Consider the following 14,047-nt stretch of genomic DNA (forward strand, 5'->3'; position numbering starts at 1 on the left):
GTAAGTATAATGGGCAAGACATTTTCTCCAGCATCAGAGGGATTGGAGGAAGCATTGCACCTGTGGCACTGAACCTTGGATTCAATGAGACTCAGATCATGCCACTCAAGGAGACATCCTTTGGATGAGGTTTCAGACAGTGGAGGGGCATGGCAAAGTGCTGTTTTATTGGTAGTTAGAGGCCTCCACCACATCGCAACATTTATTTTGGCCTGTATTTCTAGGCTACTGCCCTATGCAGATTTCTGCACTTTTGCTTTTTGGTCAACAATCCTGAAATCTCCTGAAGATAACTTTGGACTTTCCACTACAGGTGAGGTCAGGGCTCCTTTATCAGGCAAACTGCTGACCCGACAACAAGCTGCAGATTGCTGCCCATTTTGTGACTGCAGCTACAACTTTAACTCTTTCCTGTGAACTGGTATGTTGGAGGTGAGGAACCGATACCCGCCTTTCTGGTAAATGATATCTGAGATAATGGTCTCATATACGTTGTCAGTGCTAATCAGCATTCACTAAATAAATGCCACATCCTCCTGAAGCATTGCTGTGTTTGAGCAGCAGAAGGATGGATACCATCCCCCTTTGGATCCGGTGCCCGTGTCTGATGTCAGCTTCTCACTCCTCAGCAGCCTCCCACTCTACTATCTCAGCAGCACTTGGCTTGGCAGGTCAGCCACCCTCCCAATCTCAATTCAAACCCACAAGCATTTCTGTTGGGAGCAAAGGGCACTGATTTATTTGTGTGTTTGGAAATGTGATATAGAAGCGGGCAGCATTAGTCAGACTGATAGTGCCTCCCATCCAATGCAACAGTAATACTGGACTCCATCTTAAGCAGGGGGCCATCTGTCTATTGAATGTTTTTGTAATGACCAAGTACACAAAAGTCCCAGGCATAGATTCTCCTGTGTGTAGGGATCTGAACAGTGCTCAGGGCTCTGGCCACACAGCTAGACAGCCCCTACTTCCAGTGGCACAGAGATCTCTGCCCAGAGGTTTCTTCTCAGCCTCTTCCCCTTACAAACTGAGCTCCCTTTTCCACTTTTGTGGTAGGGTAAGGAGGTCTTGTGTCCATAGAGATCACCGAGCTTGGGTGCCACAAGAATGACATCTGCCTGCTGCTTACCTCCAGGTCCTTTCTGTGTGAATGGTTTTTGTGACGAGCACAGTGCAGACAAACTGTGATGGCTTGTTTATACGGACACACGTTCAAAATTAAAGGTCATATTCCAAGGTTGTTAGTGAGGCAAAGCCCTTAGCCAAGTGTGTATTTCACAACCTAGGCCATACTGGGTAATTGATTTGCCTGTGGGAAACCTCTCTGATTTGCACAGAGATATGTGAATGATAATTGGCTTAAAACCTATCATTACTGAGACTTTTGTCAGGTGCAAAAAACAAACAAACCAAAAGCACGTCCTTCCTCATAACTATACAATATAAACTCTTCCCCCAGTATTTTCCCAAAGCCTACATAACTGAGCAAGCCATTGGATCTTCTACTTTATGCTTTTCAAAGCTGAAGAAGCAGTGACCACCTGGGGTGCAGAGAAGAGAAAGGTAGCAGGTGGGGTGTGGGGATCCTGCCCTGTGCCAGCAGCTGGCTGTGCTCTGCTCATGCAGTGTCAGGGAAGGGACATGAAGTGTCAGCTCATTCCTTGCTGACTTCTAGAAGAATTAGGTTTTCTCTTCCTCACTCTAGTTGTCTTCAATCTTACGCCAACTCCTGGCAATTGTCATGCAACACGTAAGTTGCTGTGATTGTAAAAAAAACCAATCCCAGTAACAGCAGCATGTTTCTTTCTAAGTTTGAGTGTACACAGGGAATCTGCTGCTTCTTGAATCTTCTACGTCAAACATGCCCCCTCTCCCACTTACAGCCTAGCTTTGTGGCACAGAAATCAGGTTCTGGAGCTAAAATTGGGTTATGGAATTGCTATTGACATCTCATTCATCCATTTACCCAAAATTCAGGGGAGAAAATCTCTTTCAACTAAGCTGGGCTACTTTCAAGCCCTTGCTGATAATGCCCCGGGCAAATTCACAACTCTGACATTTAATGAGCATGGCTGATTGCCTCCAAGAGTTTGACTAGCTGCCAAATTGATATGCCTGTGTATCCCATCAGTGACTGTTATATCTCATTTGTTTTTTCCTTCTGATCTCTGTTCAATTGATTTTTGGCCAGCTTGTTTGGCAATTTTGCTGAAGCACTGCAAAACGGACCGGAGATAGGAGCAACGCTAAGCAACCAGATGTAGGACTGGAACATTAAGAAAGCGTATTTGTTTTCCACTGTTTAAACACAATTTACCAGCTGGGAAGCTGTCTTGCAGGTTGTATTGCAGTTCCATTAAATTAATCCAGAGCACAAACATATCACACAGTGTGGTCTCAGGAACATGCCTCATGCAAATACCCCCGCATGCAGGAAGTGATACGGTAGGAATGGCTTCAGCAGCAGTAGCTGAGACACAGGCAGGAGTGAAGGGCTGCCTAGGAGAAATGGGATATTGTGTTTAATATGCCACAACCAGGTAGGGCTACATCTTCCCTATGCCTTGAATTTTTTTCATCTCTCTTTATCTTGGCTCTGGCCCTGGTGCTGCCAGTGCTCCAGTGATCCCCCAGGATCTCAGAGCAGCTGCTGAGAGAAGGATGGATGGACATCCCTATGGTGGGAGAAGATTGCAAGGAAAGAGAGGGAGGAGGGGACTTCAGTTGCTCACCTGGAGCATGATCGCTGAGTTCGTGCCATAAGCACAAAAGTAAAGACTCTAAATACAAAATTAAAACGGGCAGCTAAAAAAACAAAGCCCTGCCATGACAGATCGTGAGTGTGTTGCTCACCTCTTGCTGCTCACTGCTGCTGATCTTACCAGTGAAGTTACTTGGATGAATAACTTTAGGTAGATGCCATTTTGAAAACCTGAGGACAGACCATTAATGGCAGAGATCTCTGCTGAATCCCCACTTTACTGGCTTGCCTCCTTTCAGATCATAAATGTTTGACTTTCCTTGCTCAAATCTAAACTCTTTGTGTTCTTCATTTGATATCCTGTTCATTTCCTGGTCTGAGAAAGAGAACACCAAGCAGAATAGCAAACTGCGTCACTAGGCAGCGTGATGTTGCCCAGACCTTTTCTTGCCAGGCTTGAAACTGCTCCCAATTGCAATAACAAAAACTAGTTTGTGAGGCAGCGGGTCCCACTGATGGGGTAAGATCAGTACATTTCACGTGGCCTGGAACCATAGACTTTTAAGGCAAATACTATGCTTAATGAAGTTAATGGAAAAAGAATCATAGCCCGCTTTGCCCCCCCAATTCTGCTACTATGTGTGCAAGATTAAACACATCTTTCTTCACTGTTTTAGTTCTTCCCTGACTTACCCAGGCCTTATCACCACCTCCTGTAGCTGTCTTCTCCCTCTTGGCCAAGCAGCAGCTCCTTTGACCTGGCCAGGCCACCTCTTTCACTCAGAGGAGAATGGCAGGGAATGGGCACAGCCTTGGCTCTGCCTCTGCCAGCTCTACTCTGAGCTCCCCTGGCCCAATAAGGTGGGTCAGACCCTGTGTGGCAGAGCCCTGTGTTCCAGAATCCTGGTAAAGTACCTTCACCCATCAGCAAGTTAATAATTCTTCTGCAGAGCTGCTTTGTACCCATCCGTCTGAAAACCTTAAGGATAAAAAAAGGCTGCAGTCCACTGTGGGAAAGGGGAAGATTTTGACTTTGCTTTGTCAGATTTATTTCTAGGCTCATGACTTCACAAGAAAAAAATCCATAGAAATTGCATCATTCTGATTCCCATCACACCCTTTTCTTCTTTTTCTGTCTTGATCTTATAGGCTGCTATTTTAAAAACTGTTTGCAGTTGAAAATAATGCTGTGCAGCACTGAGAGGGCTGGAATTCTGCCTTTCCCGAGGGAAAGCACTTGCCCTCCCATCCCTGTGGGATGGGACAGCATTCAGCCACGTGTCTCTGAGCAGCTCTTCTGCCTCCTGCTCATTGCTCCCTTTGCTCGGTCTCCTTCCTCATGCTCTCTGGACAAGGTAATTCACAACCAGAGCAGGGTAATGTGCCTCTAAAGACACTGGTGTATCCGTGTGCAGGGTCTTTAAAGAGCTGGGGTATATGGGAGCGTGGTGGTTAAAGGCTGATGTGTGCATTAAGTTGTTGTGGTCTATTTTTAGCAGTTGTGGTCACTGTGTATTACAACACGAAGTCACCTCTCAATTTATAGTCACAAAAAAGCAAATACAAAAAATATATTAATCAGACCTGTAGACTGGCCAAGAAGGAATTTTGTCTCAGTATTTATAAGACAAACAAACATTAGCAACCATACGAATGTCTTTGTTTTAGAGAGAACCTCCTCTGCTGCCGACCCCTTGGCTGTGCAGTAGAAGTCCCAGTGTTCGTGCTGTGAGTATCTGTCACCGAGACCTGGTGTTCTTTAGAACGGTGCCACAAAGCTATGATGCCCATTAGTAAGTAGGAGGCCAGGTTTTGCACTTAGTGTTTGAGGCCTGACCCTTTTTTTGACTTAAATAATCGTTACTGTAGTGTACCTGTGCTGAGATGAGCTCCCTGAGCATAGCTGCTCCTGATTTGCATCAGTGAGAATCAGAAGAGCACCAGGCTGCTCATGCTCTCTTGTCTTGTCTGGTTTGAAAAAAAAGCCCAAATCTGCATATTCCTCTGGCTAGTGGAGTGCTGGGGTTTCTCATCTCACACAGTCGGCTTTGTTGGCTTTGCACTGTGCTCTGAATGTAGAGGAGCCTTTTTTTCACGTTTGCTATCTGATTTCATGTTTTCTCGTGCCCAGTCAGTCTGACTGCCTTTGCTTTTCTCAAAATGGCTCCAATAACCCCTTTTTGCCATCTCAGAGGAAAGGCACAATTGCATTATTGTACTGTGTGAATGCATTTTCTCATACGTGTAGCTGAAAGGGATATTATTTAAATATCTTAAGCATTCTCCTAATTGGAGTAATGACATGCCAGGAATGGGAGAGTGAGTAGAATTTACATTCAGACTCCTGAATTTTAGTGAATGAGTAATCAAAGCTCCATCACTTCCTGCACGGTTAAATATTTTTTTTAAGTGAATGGTAAAAACACCATTTGACCGCATTAAAACAAACAAATAAACCAAAAGCCCACAATGGTTATTTGTGGTGATCTTCAGATCACGTGAAACTTCTACTGAGCCCTTTGTGAAGGAGAAGCTGACTTGAGGTGCTGAGGGCCAGCCAGTGCCTGCTTCTGAACCAGCCATCCTGCTTCAGCTCACCTTGTGCTACCCTGGGCTGGGCATCAGTGCCAGCACTCGACATCCCATACTTGGTGGCAGATCAGGGGGATGATTTGCAATAAAAAATAACCTGGTAAGAAATGTTTCCTTGTTTCTGTGTGTGCATGCTCAAGAGTGGGCTCGATTTCACTGTGTGGAAAAGCTGTACCAAGTTCAGCACTGGAGTGAAGGCAGGCAGCAGCAAGGGCTGAAATGGAGCATCCCTGGGAGCCAGGAGGGAAAATAACACTCACTGATATTGCTGCCCACTATGTTGTCTTCTGAAGCCACTGCCTTAGACCAAAGCAGCTCAGTTAGTGCCTGGAGTCTGGTTCTTAGTGAGGCTAAGTAGTGTTCCTACTATTTACATCTTTTTGCTTACAGCTTTATTCTCAGCAACAGGTTAGTCATTCCCTTGGTAAGTTTATTGCTATAAATTCAATTATATGCAGTTATTCAAAAGTCAGTGTGTCATGCTTTAATTTAATCACTTTTTTAAATAAAAAACCCTAATCTTTTATCATCATAGTCGCTATAATTACATCAACACTTTTCATCATTTAACTAAAAAAGCCTTTAAGAAGTTCTAAGCAATTAAGTTTTGTTACCATGACTCTCCTTTGCATCCTCCACTACTATGCTTTCCTTTTCATTATTTGTTTCCTGCAAAGTGTTTCTATAATTAATTTCATTGGGTTTGACCTGAAGCCTATGGAGGTGAATGCTGGGACTTTCATCGTTCTGAACAGGCTGCAGATCAGACAGTCCATGACTGCTTGAGGAGGCAAGGATGAAGGACTTGAAGTGAAAAAAATGAAAACCCACCTGGTTTGCTGTGTGTTTTTAGTGTTTTTTGTTTGTTTGTTTGTTTGTTTTGAAAGCTTCATCAAACTAATGGTATTGCTGCAGAGGTGCAAACTTGTGTAGGCACAGCCCTGGAAAGCAGAAGTTTACACTATATTTCCTGTAAGGGTACTATGTCAACCACAGAGCACACTGCTCTGTGTTCCACTCAGACACCCTCCAAGACATTACGAAAGACAAATGGGAGGTTTGTGGCAGAACTGGGACTAAAAGCTAGATAATGTGAGTGCAACCTTTGTGTCTGACCCCAACCCCACTCGCAGCTCTGCCTCTCGTTCCACTGAAGCACACATTTATCTGTACGACTACAGTATTCTGCAATCATTTCTTTGTCTGACAGTGTTACAGGAGGGATGACATTGATCTTAAAAGAAGGGCTGACTCTTCGGTGTCTTTATCAGCCCTGGTGCTGTTTGCTCCAGCAGCAGTGGTTATGGACTCTGCCACTGACAGCAAGGAATAAATCCCTCCAGTGTTTCCCTGATAAGATGACTCTTTGTAACAGATCACGCAAACATATCTCACAGGGCTCAAAGTTTCCTAATCTTCCTGCATTCCTCTTTTCAGCATTATTGGATGCTCTGCAATGTCCAGCCTGGGAAGAGAGGCTTGAACGGAAGGGACTTTTGCTGCCCACTTTATATGGTGCTGTTAGAAAGCAGCCATTGTGATTTGTGACTGCGTGTAGCAAAAACATACAAAGAGCTGCACTTGTTCCCAGCAGCACAAATACACATGGGTTACCATGAGATGAAAAGCACTTAGCAGTGCACCCTGAAGTCAGCAGTTCTGGACAGAGACACGGGCTGATCTCAGCATGTTTCCTTCATAGCAAAACCACATTGTTGTCTTCGGACTGTTTCCAACTCAGGAAAACAAATGAGCATTAACAATCCAGAAGTTTTTAAAACTTTAAAGCTCAAAAAATGTGCAAAAAACCTATCGTTAGCAATGACGATAAGTTTTAAAGCTCTTCTTGAAGCTTCTCAAACACTTGAAATTCTCCTCCCAATCTAAACTCAGATTCATGCTGTTATTTATGCTGTATCTATTGTTCCTTACAATTTGGCCACTTGCTGGCCCTTTCTCAGGCACTGCACAAACTGGTGACAAACACAGTATCCTTTGTGCCAAACAGGAAAAAGGTAATGTTTTCAGATAGGATGATAATGATAACAGTGGGGAGAAGCACTTTGGACTTTTCCTAGAGGCTTTGCCGATCCTCCTTACCTTCAGTTTGTGCTTTCTTTATGCCCTAGGAAAAAAATATGAGGAGAAAGGCAGCTGAGCTATGTGCCCAGCAGGAATACAGAAGGTGATATGACAAGTTCTTCGGCTGTCCAGCAAGAGTAAATTTGTAGTGCAGTCTAACATGCTGTCTGAAGCATTTCCTTAGTCCAGCTCCTAAACACTATCTAATTCTCATCTCCCAGAATAGGAATGTTAAGTGGCTTGACTTCTACAGCTGGTTAGTAATAGAGGCAGGAGTCTGTAGGCACCATTCAGATCTTTCTCTGTAAAATCAGTTTTTTCTTTAACTAAGCCTTCAGTGGTCTAAAGAAAGTATCTAATTTAAACCGTCTCATCCTGTATAAGGTAAGGCACGTAAGTAGAAGAGCAGCTGGGATCACACAGATAAGCTGTGGTCCAACATGCAAAGTACAACGCTTGCAGTATTTCCTGGAGTGAAATGTCTTGTTAAAGCAATCTTCAGGTAAGGCACTCTGGGACAACCATCCCAAAAACAACAAAGTTGGGAGTGCAAGTTCCCAGGCCAGGGCACGGTGTGACAGCAGTGCTGAACACTAGCAAAGTGCCTGAGGCCTGACAGCACACCCAGAAAAAGAGAAAACCCTAAGGGAAAGAAAGCAAAACAGCCCAAAAATAAATGTGAGCCCTCCAAGAGCTCCCTTATGTGGGCTGGTATCTACCAGCTTGTGCTTTGGTTTCAAGGGCTCTTGTGGGCACCTGGGGCTGAGAAAGCCCTTCTCACCACCGTCTCTGACCTCTCCTGTAGTCCCACAAGACCAGAAATGCTGTGTTGGCCTTGGACAAGAAGGAGCCTCTGGCATCAGCAGTGCAAATTGCCTTGTGCTCCTGGCTCTGATCCCATCTCTAGGCATGAGCAGGTGCCTCACTGCACCAGTACCTTTCCAGGCTCACGTCTCTCCTCCCTGGATTTCCTGTAGGCTGTTTGCAGAGCTGAGGGCTCCATGATGAAATGCAGACATGGTAAGTGGAAGGGACGGTGAAAAGGCTTGAGAGATCCCTCAATGTGATGGCCATGTGATAACAGAGTAGCATTAAGATGTTTGGAAAAAGCAAGCCCAGCTGCTCATTTACACCATTACATGAGTTTTTACTGGGTCAGCACCGTATAGGGCTGTAACATTTCTGTTCCTACATTTCTTTCTCCTAAACACGGATTTATTGTTTCAGGACATGAAGAGGAACAGGAGTTTAGGTGCCTAAATTCCAAAGTGATGGAAACACCATGCCTTGTCTTTCCAGCTTTTTTTTTAATTATCTGTTATTCTGTGTCTTCCCTGGAGCAGTTTTCATTTCCTTCTGCACATGAAAATTAATCACTCTGAATCACATCCTGGAAACTGGCATCTACTAATTAGGTGTCTGTAAGGGCTGCAAGTGGGGTATGCCTTGCACAGGGCTTCCTGAACTCCTCCCAGAAAGATGGTTATGTAGGGCTTCCTCTGGTGGCAAAGTTTGTTGGTAAGTCTCCTCCTTCCTTTTCTCCACCTCAGCTGCTCCTTGATCCCTTCTGGACTTCTTCAGCCCACAGTTTTTTTCCTTATCACTTCAGAAAGTCCCACAGAAAATATTTATGGGCACAGTGATGAAATCAGGAGAGGAAAAGGGCTGGTGGGAGCCCTTTTCTTCACAGAGCCTCTGCAAAAGGCTTTTAGCTTTCTACTGATATCTCCCAGGGTATAAATACAGGCTGCACGTACGTCATGATTCCCAGGTGATAAGCATTAGTGTCAAGATTCAGGTGTGATTCTCTAATGCTGGACGGTGATACAAAAATGCTCACCATTAAAATGAGGGCTGTCCATCAGGGCAAGCCTACATCTGGGACCCACATCTGCAACCACATGCAGGTCTCTGGTGTGATTTTTGTTGTGTGAGACCCCAAATACCAGTTTTTGTTATTTTTGCTTGTGGCTGGCTCACTGGAACCAAGTATGACTTATTAGGAAGGTTATGAACACTGTTAAGTCTGAATAGTAAGCTCCAAGGTAAAGATCTTTTCATTCCCACACACAGAAAGCAAAGATCCTCCTGGTTACTTGCATCTCAGCTGGGTTTGAATCAGACTCTGAAAGGACCAGCAGACGAGTATGCAGAGCACATACACATGGGAAAGCCACCCCATATTATAATCGGATTCCTTTAATAATCAAACACTGGTGTTTGGCTGCATATAAAAGCTTTTACAATACTGTAAAGAACAAAGAAATCTAAAGAAGCTTCTCTTGAAGCTTTTTAATGCTCCTTCTGCAAGCTTAACACGTACCGCTCTGACCCTGGCCAGCTGTCTAACAGTGCTCTGGATGAAGAACACTGTTGTTTTGAGACTGGTTTTGGTTCCTTTTAAGCTATTCTGGGGGCTTTCCTGCTGACTTAATGGCTTGTAGGTCTTCTCTCTGTATCTGTGGAAAAACTGACTGCTGATTCAGCTGTAGCTCATGCATGAAGGGGAACCCAAATTTTGGTTTTAACGAGACCAGGTCTGCTTCCAGCAGTCTTCAGCTTCTCCCAAGGAACAGAAGAATCAGGAAAGAGAACAGGGCACAAGTTTCAGTTTCCCTTTTTTTAACCAGTGCCTTTTCAAAAAACAAACAAACAAACAAAAAACAACAACAACAAAAAAAAACCCAAAATAAGAATCCTCCCCCTCCCCCCCCCAAAAAAAAACAGTTTCCATAGTGACAGAAAACTGTGGCACCATTGTGAAGACCCAAAAAGCCTGGGCTGGGTGAAAAGCCAGAAACCAGCAGTGCTGCCAGCTCTGAGCAACCTGTCCCTGGCCATGCCTGCACTTGCAGCAGGGCTCTGCTGCAAATAGATGCCTTTGCTGCCTAACCCACCACTTCTAACTCCTGTTGTGCTGCCCCTGAGTAGTACAGTTTGGCTTAATCACCAGTACAGTTATGGATTTCCAAAAAGGAGATTTGCTCTCTGGCTCGTCCTTTGATTGGCCTCAGCTGTATTCAAGCTTGCTTTGCTACAAAGTGAAAAGGTTGGTTCAAAGACTGATTTCCTTTCAGCGCTACTGGCTGTTGCCGTAACACATAATTGTGCTAGAGCAGCTCAGAAAATTCACCAGGCTTGGTTCCCTTTATGGTGACTGACAGTTAGTGAGTGACAGATCCTGCCACTTAGTGCTCGTTTGTTACCTTCTGGATTATGTTGCACTAGGTAGTATGCAAAGAGGTACAATTGCACCACTCAGGTCAAGTCTCAGCTAAAATTACAGTACATGCACAGTGCTCTGTTACTTGTAGCATTTAGGTAATGTGCATTATGCATGTGTAAGTGGTAGAGAGGAGTGTGGCTTTGCTATTTATACAAATCACAGAATCACAGAACAGCTAAGATTAGAAGAAACTCCTCACCCAGTTTCCTTGCTCAAGCAAGACCACGTAGTGCTGATTCCCCAGGACAGCTTTTGGCTGTCTCCAAGGAAGGAGCCTCCTCAACCCCCGCTGGGTAAGCTATGCCACTGCTTGGACAACCAAACAAGAAAGAAGTTAACTGCTGCCAGTGCTCCTTCTACTGCACCCCAAGATATCGGCAGCCTTCTTTGCAGCAAGGACACGCTGCTGGCTCAAGTCCCACTTCGTGTCCACTGGGACACCAGGACCCCCCATTCGGTAGGCCTGGCACTTGCCCAAACCGAAATGATTTCCTCCAGTGCAGTATTCTAATTCAAATGAAGAAGGCCATATATGCTTCTATAGATAGGAAGCAGAAGAGAGGTGTATTTAGATCTATACTTATAGCAGTACTTTTAATTGAAGGGTAGGTGTACTGTGCCCAAACCGAGGGCTCATCAGACCTGAGGCTGACAGCAGTGAACTGCTGCCCATACCAACACATGCCAAGAGCCCAGACGTCACCACTTTGTAAATTCCCAGTCTCCAGCAACCAGTAGCTCAGGGATGGAACTCTGTAAAGATTGCCAGGACAAGCTAAATGAAAAAGGAACCAAGTGTGCCTAGAAAATGAATCACTAGGATTCATCGAACTAGCTGGATGAAAAGAGAGGTAAAAGTGCACCACCCTGATGGACTTATGATGGTGACTGAAGGCACAGTTGGACAGAAGTATTTCCTCTAGGAGACAAAATTTTCCCTTCCTTCCTCAAGACCTTCAAGTGACCCTACTGAATTGTTAAAATTCCATTAGAAAGCAGTTGGTGGGAACATGTGCAATAAATAGCTGCTAAAATCAAAGGCAGCCTCGCTGATACAAAATCAATGCATTGCTTGCTGGTGGTGCAGGCAGTGTTTTTCTCTGGGAAATGTAACAGTGATTGGGTTTAAATATAGCGGCACAAAGCTTTACCTGAACTCATTAGTGACACAGGCTGATTTCAGGGGAAGTCAAAAAATGCCCATTGCCCACAGACAAGACTTTGTGGTGATCACTGACCTTGGGTGCTGTAGCTTATGGCAGTCCACTGGAAAACGCTATAGAACAGAGCAAAATTACTGCAAGTGCTCCTGGAAGAGCAGAGATTTCGGGTCGCTCACACCATCCAGCCAAAATCAGCACTCCCTGTTGAAGCCTTGAGTGAGCCACACCCCAAGGGTACTGCTGTAACAGCCACCATTCTCCCTCTCCTCTCCCAGACATCCTGCATGCACTGTGGGTGTAAACCCTCCAAGACCAGAGATGCAACCAGCAGGCAGTCCCACATCTGCTGCCAGCAGCACTCACTTTGGGTTAGGCTGGGACCCTCTCAGAGGGTTTCTCCCTCATCACAAGCATCATTTTCCTGCCAGATGCTCAGCTAGATTGCTTCAGTGAAAACAGGCATTAAGGCAGTTGCTCTACCTACATCCTGTTTTGTAATCTCATCATTTAATTACAATATTTTTTTTCCCTACAAATCACTTAATGTCATTTCCCAAGGTGAGCCCGCACCTCTCTTGGTGCTTATTGCAACACAGCAGCTATTAGCACTGCTGCTTGCAGAGAGGTGTATCGCTAAATCAGAGCTCTTTTGGAGTGGGTTTCTAAATGGGGAAACCTCCCTGAGTGAGAGACAGAAATGGTACCTCAATCAGAACGAGGAGGTGAGGTGGGTGTTCAGGGCCTGTTGGCTTAATTAAGAGCTTCTTCTCAGTCTCAGAAGAATTGCTACCTGTCTGAAATAGCTGTAAAGAACACTGCAGGGATGATACAAATTGTACAAAATGTAAACTTTGTTATTTACTTCCCTGCTGTGGAATAGAGAGTTTTAAAAAATGGTTAATATATTTCCTTGCCTATTAATCTTCTTGATCAGATTTAAACGTGTTTGTTTGGATGAGTACTAGAACAGAAACCAATCACAAAGAGGTTAAGTCCCATCAGGGACCTGCGCTCTGGATCCCACTTAGCTCTCATCACTACCAGCATTGCCTTCTCCATACACACGTACTCACACACAAAGCATTTATTAAGCACCAGCAGCAAATTGATTTTGTGTCTGGGAAGAAAACTTTCAAATACAAGCCTATAAATAGATGATGTGCTGCTTTTCTGGCTCAGTAAATAGCCTGAAAAAGCGCTCTGATAAGGCACAAATTTGCAGTGCCCCCCTTTATTTCACCATTCAGCATGAAGTTGGAATGTTCATTTTTGTGATGGGAGCTGCCCATGAAGGAAGTGAAGGCAACTTTCTGAATTTCTCTAGCTTTGAGGAAATAAATCTGTATGGAAAGGAAACAGCTCCTGATAACCTCCCTCAAGAGAGAAACATCAGATGACTTGACATGAGAAGTGTTGGGAACCAGCGCAAGCCACAAAGGGACCAGAACAAAGCAGGATGTGCCAAAGCAGAAAGCCACGTGAGATATATCCCATAGGGGCTGACACTCTAAGGTGTTCCTAACTTAGAAGGAATTACTAATCTTTGATGTAGCACCGATTTTGATAGAGAAAACTGGATATCATCATCAAATAATCCTGTGAATGATTTGAAATTCATCGGTATTATACAAACCAAAAGAAGCATTTCACCTTATACAAAAGTTACAGTCTTTGTCATAGGGTTAACCTCTTTACTACATACAAATGCCGGATTTGTTGTTAGGATTTCCAAATTTCTATTGAAAGATTTGTCAGAAATTAACTGTCAGAAAATCACAAATAGTCAACCCCCTCTCAGCAGTACTAAGGGGGGTGAGTTTCCCAGTCTGAGAGGAAAAGTCAGGATGTGCCCAAATTTCTCATTCGCTTTTAGGTAGACTTCTGTGAGCTAATAACAGCATGTGAAATACCACGTCCAAACATTAACATGCTTTGAATGTTTGCATCAGTCACACAGAGAAATACCTGATTTGTGAGACCAGCTTCAGCTTCAGCTGGTAACCAATGAGGACAGATACGCCACAAAAAAAAAATGAATGATCACAAAGCTGCATGCATCCCAATCATCATCTCACATTTTTGGAGCAGGAGAGATGACGCTCAAACACAAACATGTCCTTACCCCTTGCACTGCCTAGCTTGTCACTTCAAAAAAGGCCAAGATAAGCAGATGATGAGTTTGGCTAGGCATCAAGGAACTGATCTTCCTTCCTTCCTTCCTTCCTTCCTTCCTTCCTTCCTTCCTTCCTTCCTTCCTTCCTTCCTTCCTTCCTTCCTTCCTCC

The sequence above is a fragment of the Meleagris gallopavo genome, chromosome 5 (genome assembly GCF_000146605.3).
Source record: "Meleagris gallopavo isolate NT-WF06-2002-E0010 breed Aviagen turkey brand Nicholas breeding stock chromosome 5, Turkey_5.1, whole genome shotgun sequence".
NCBI classification, from domain to species: Eukaryota; Metazoa; Chordata; class Aves; order Galliformes; family Phasianidae; genus Meleagris; species Meleagris gallopavo.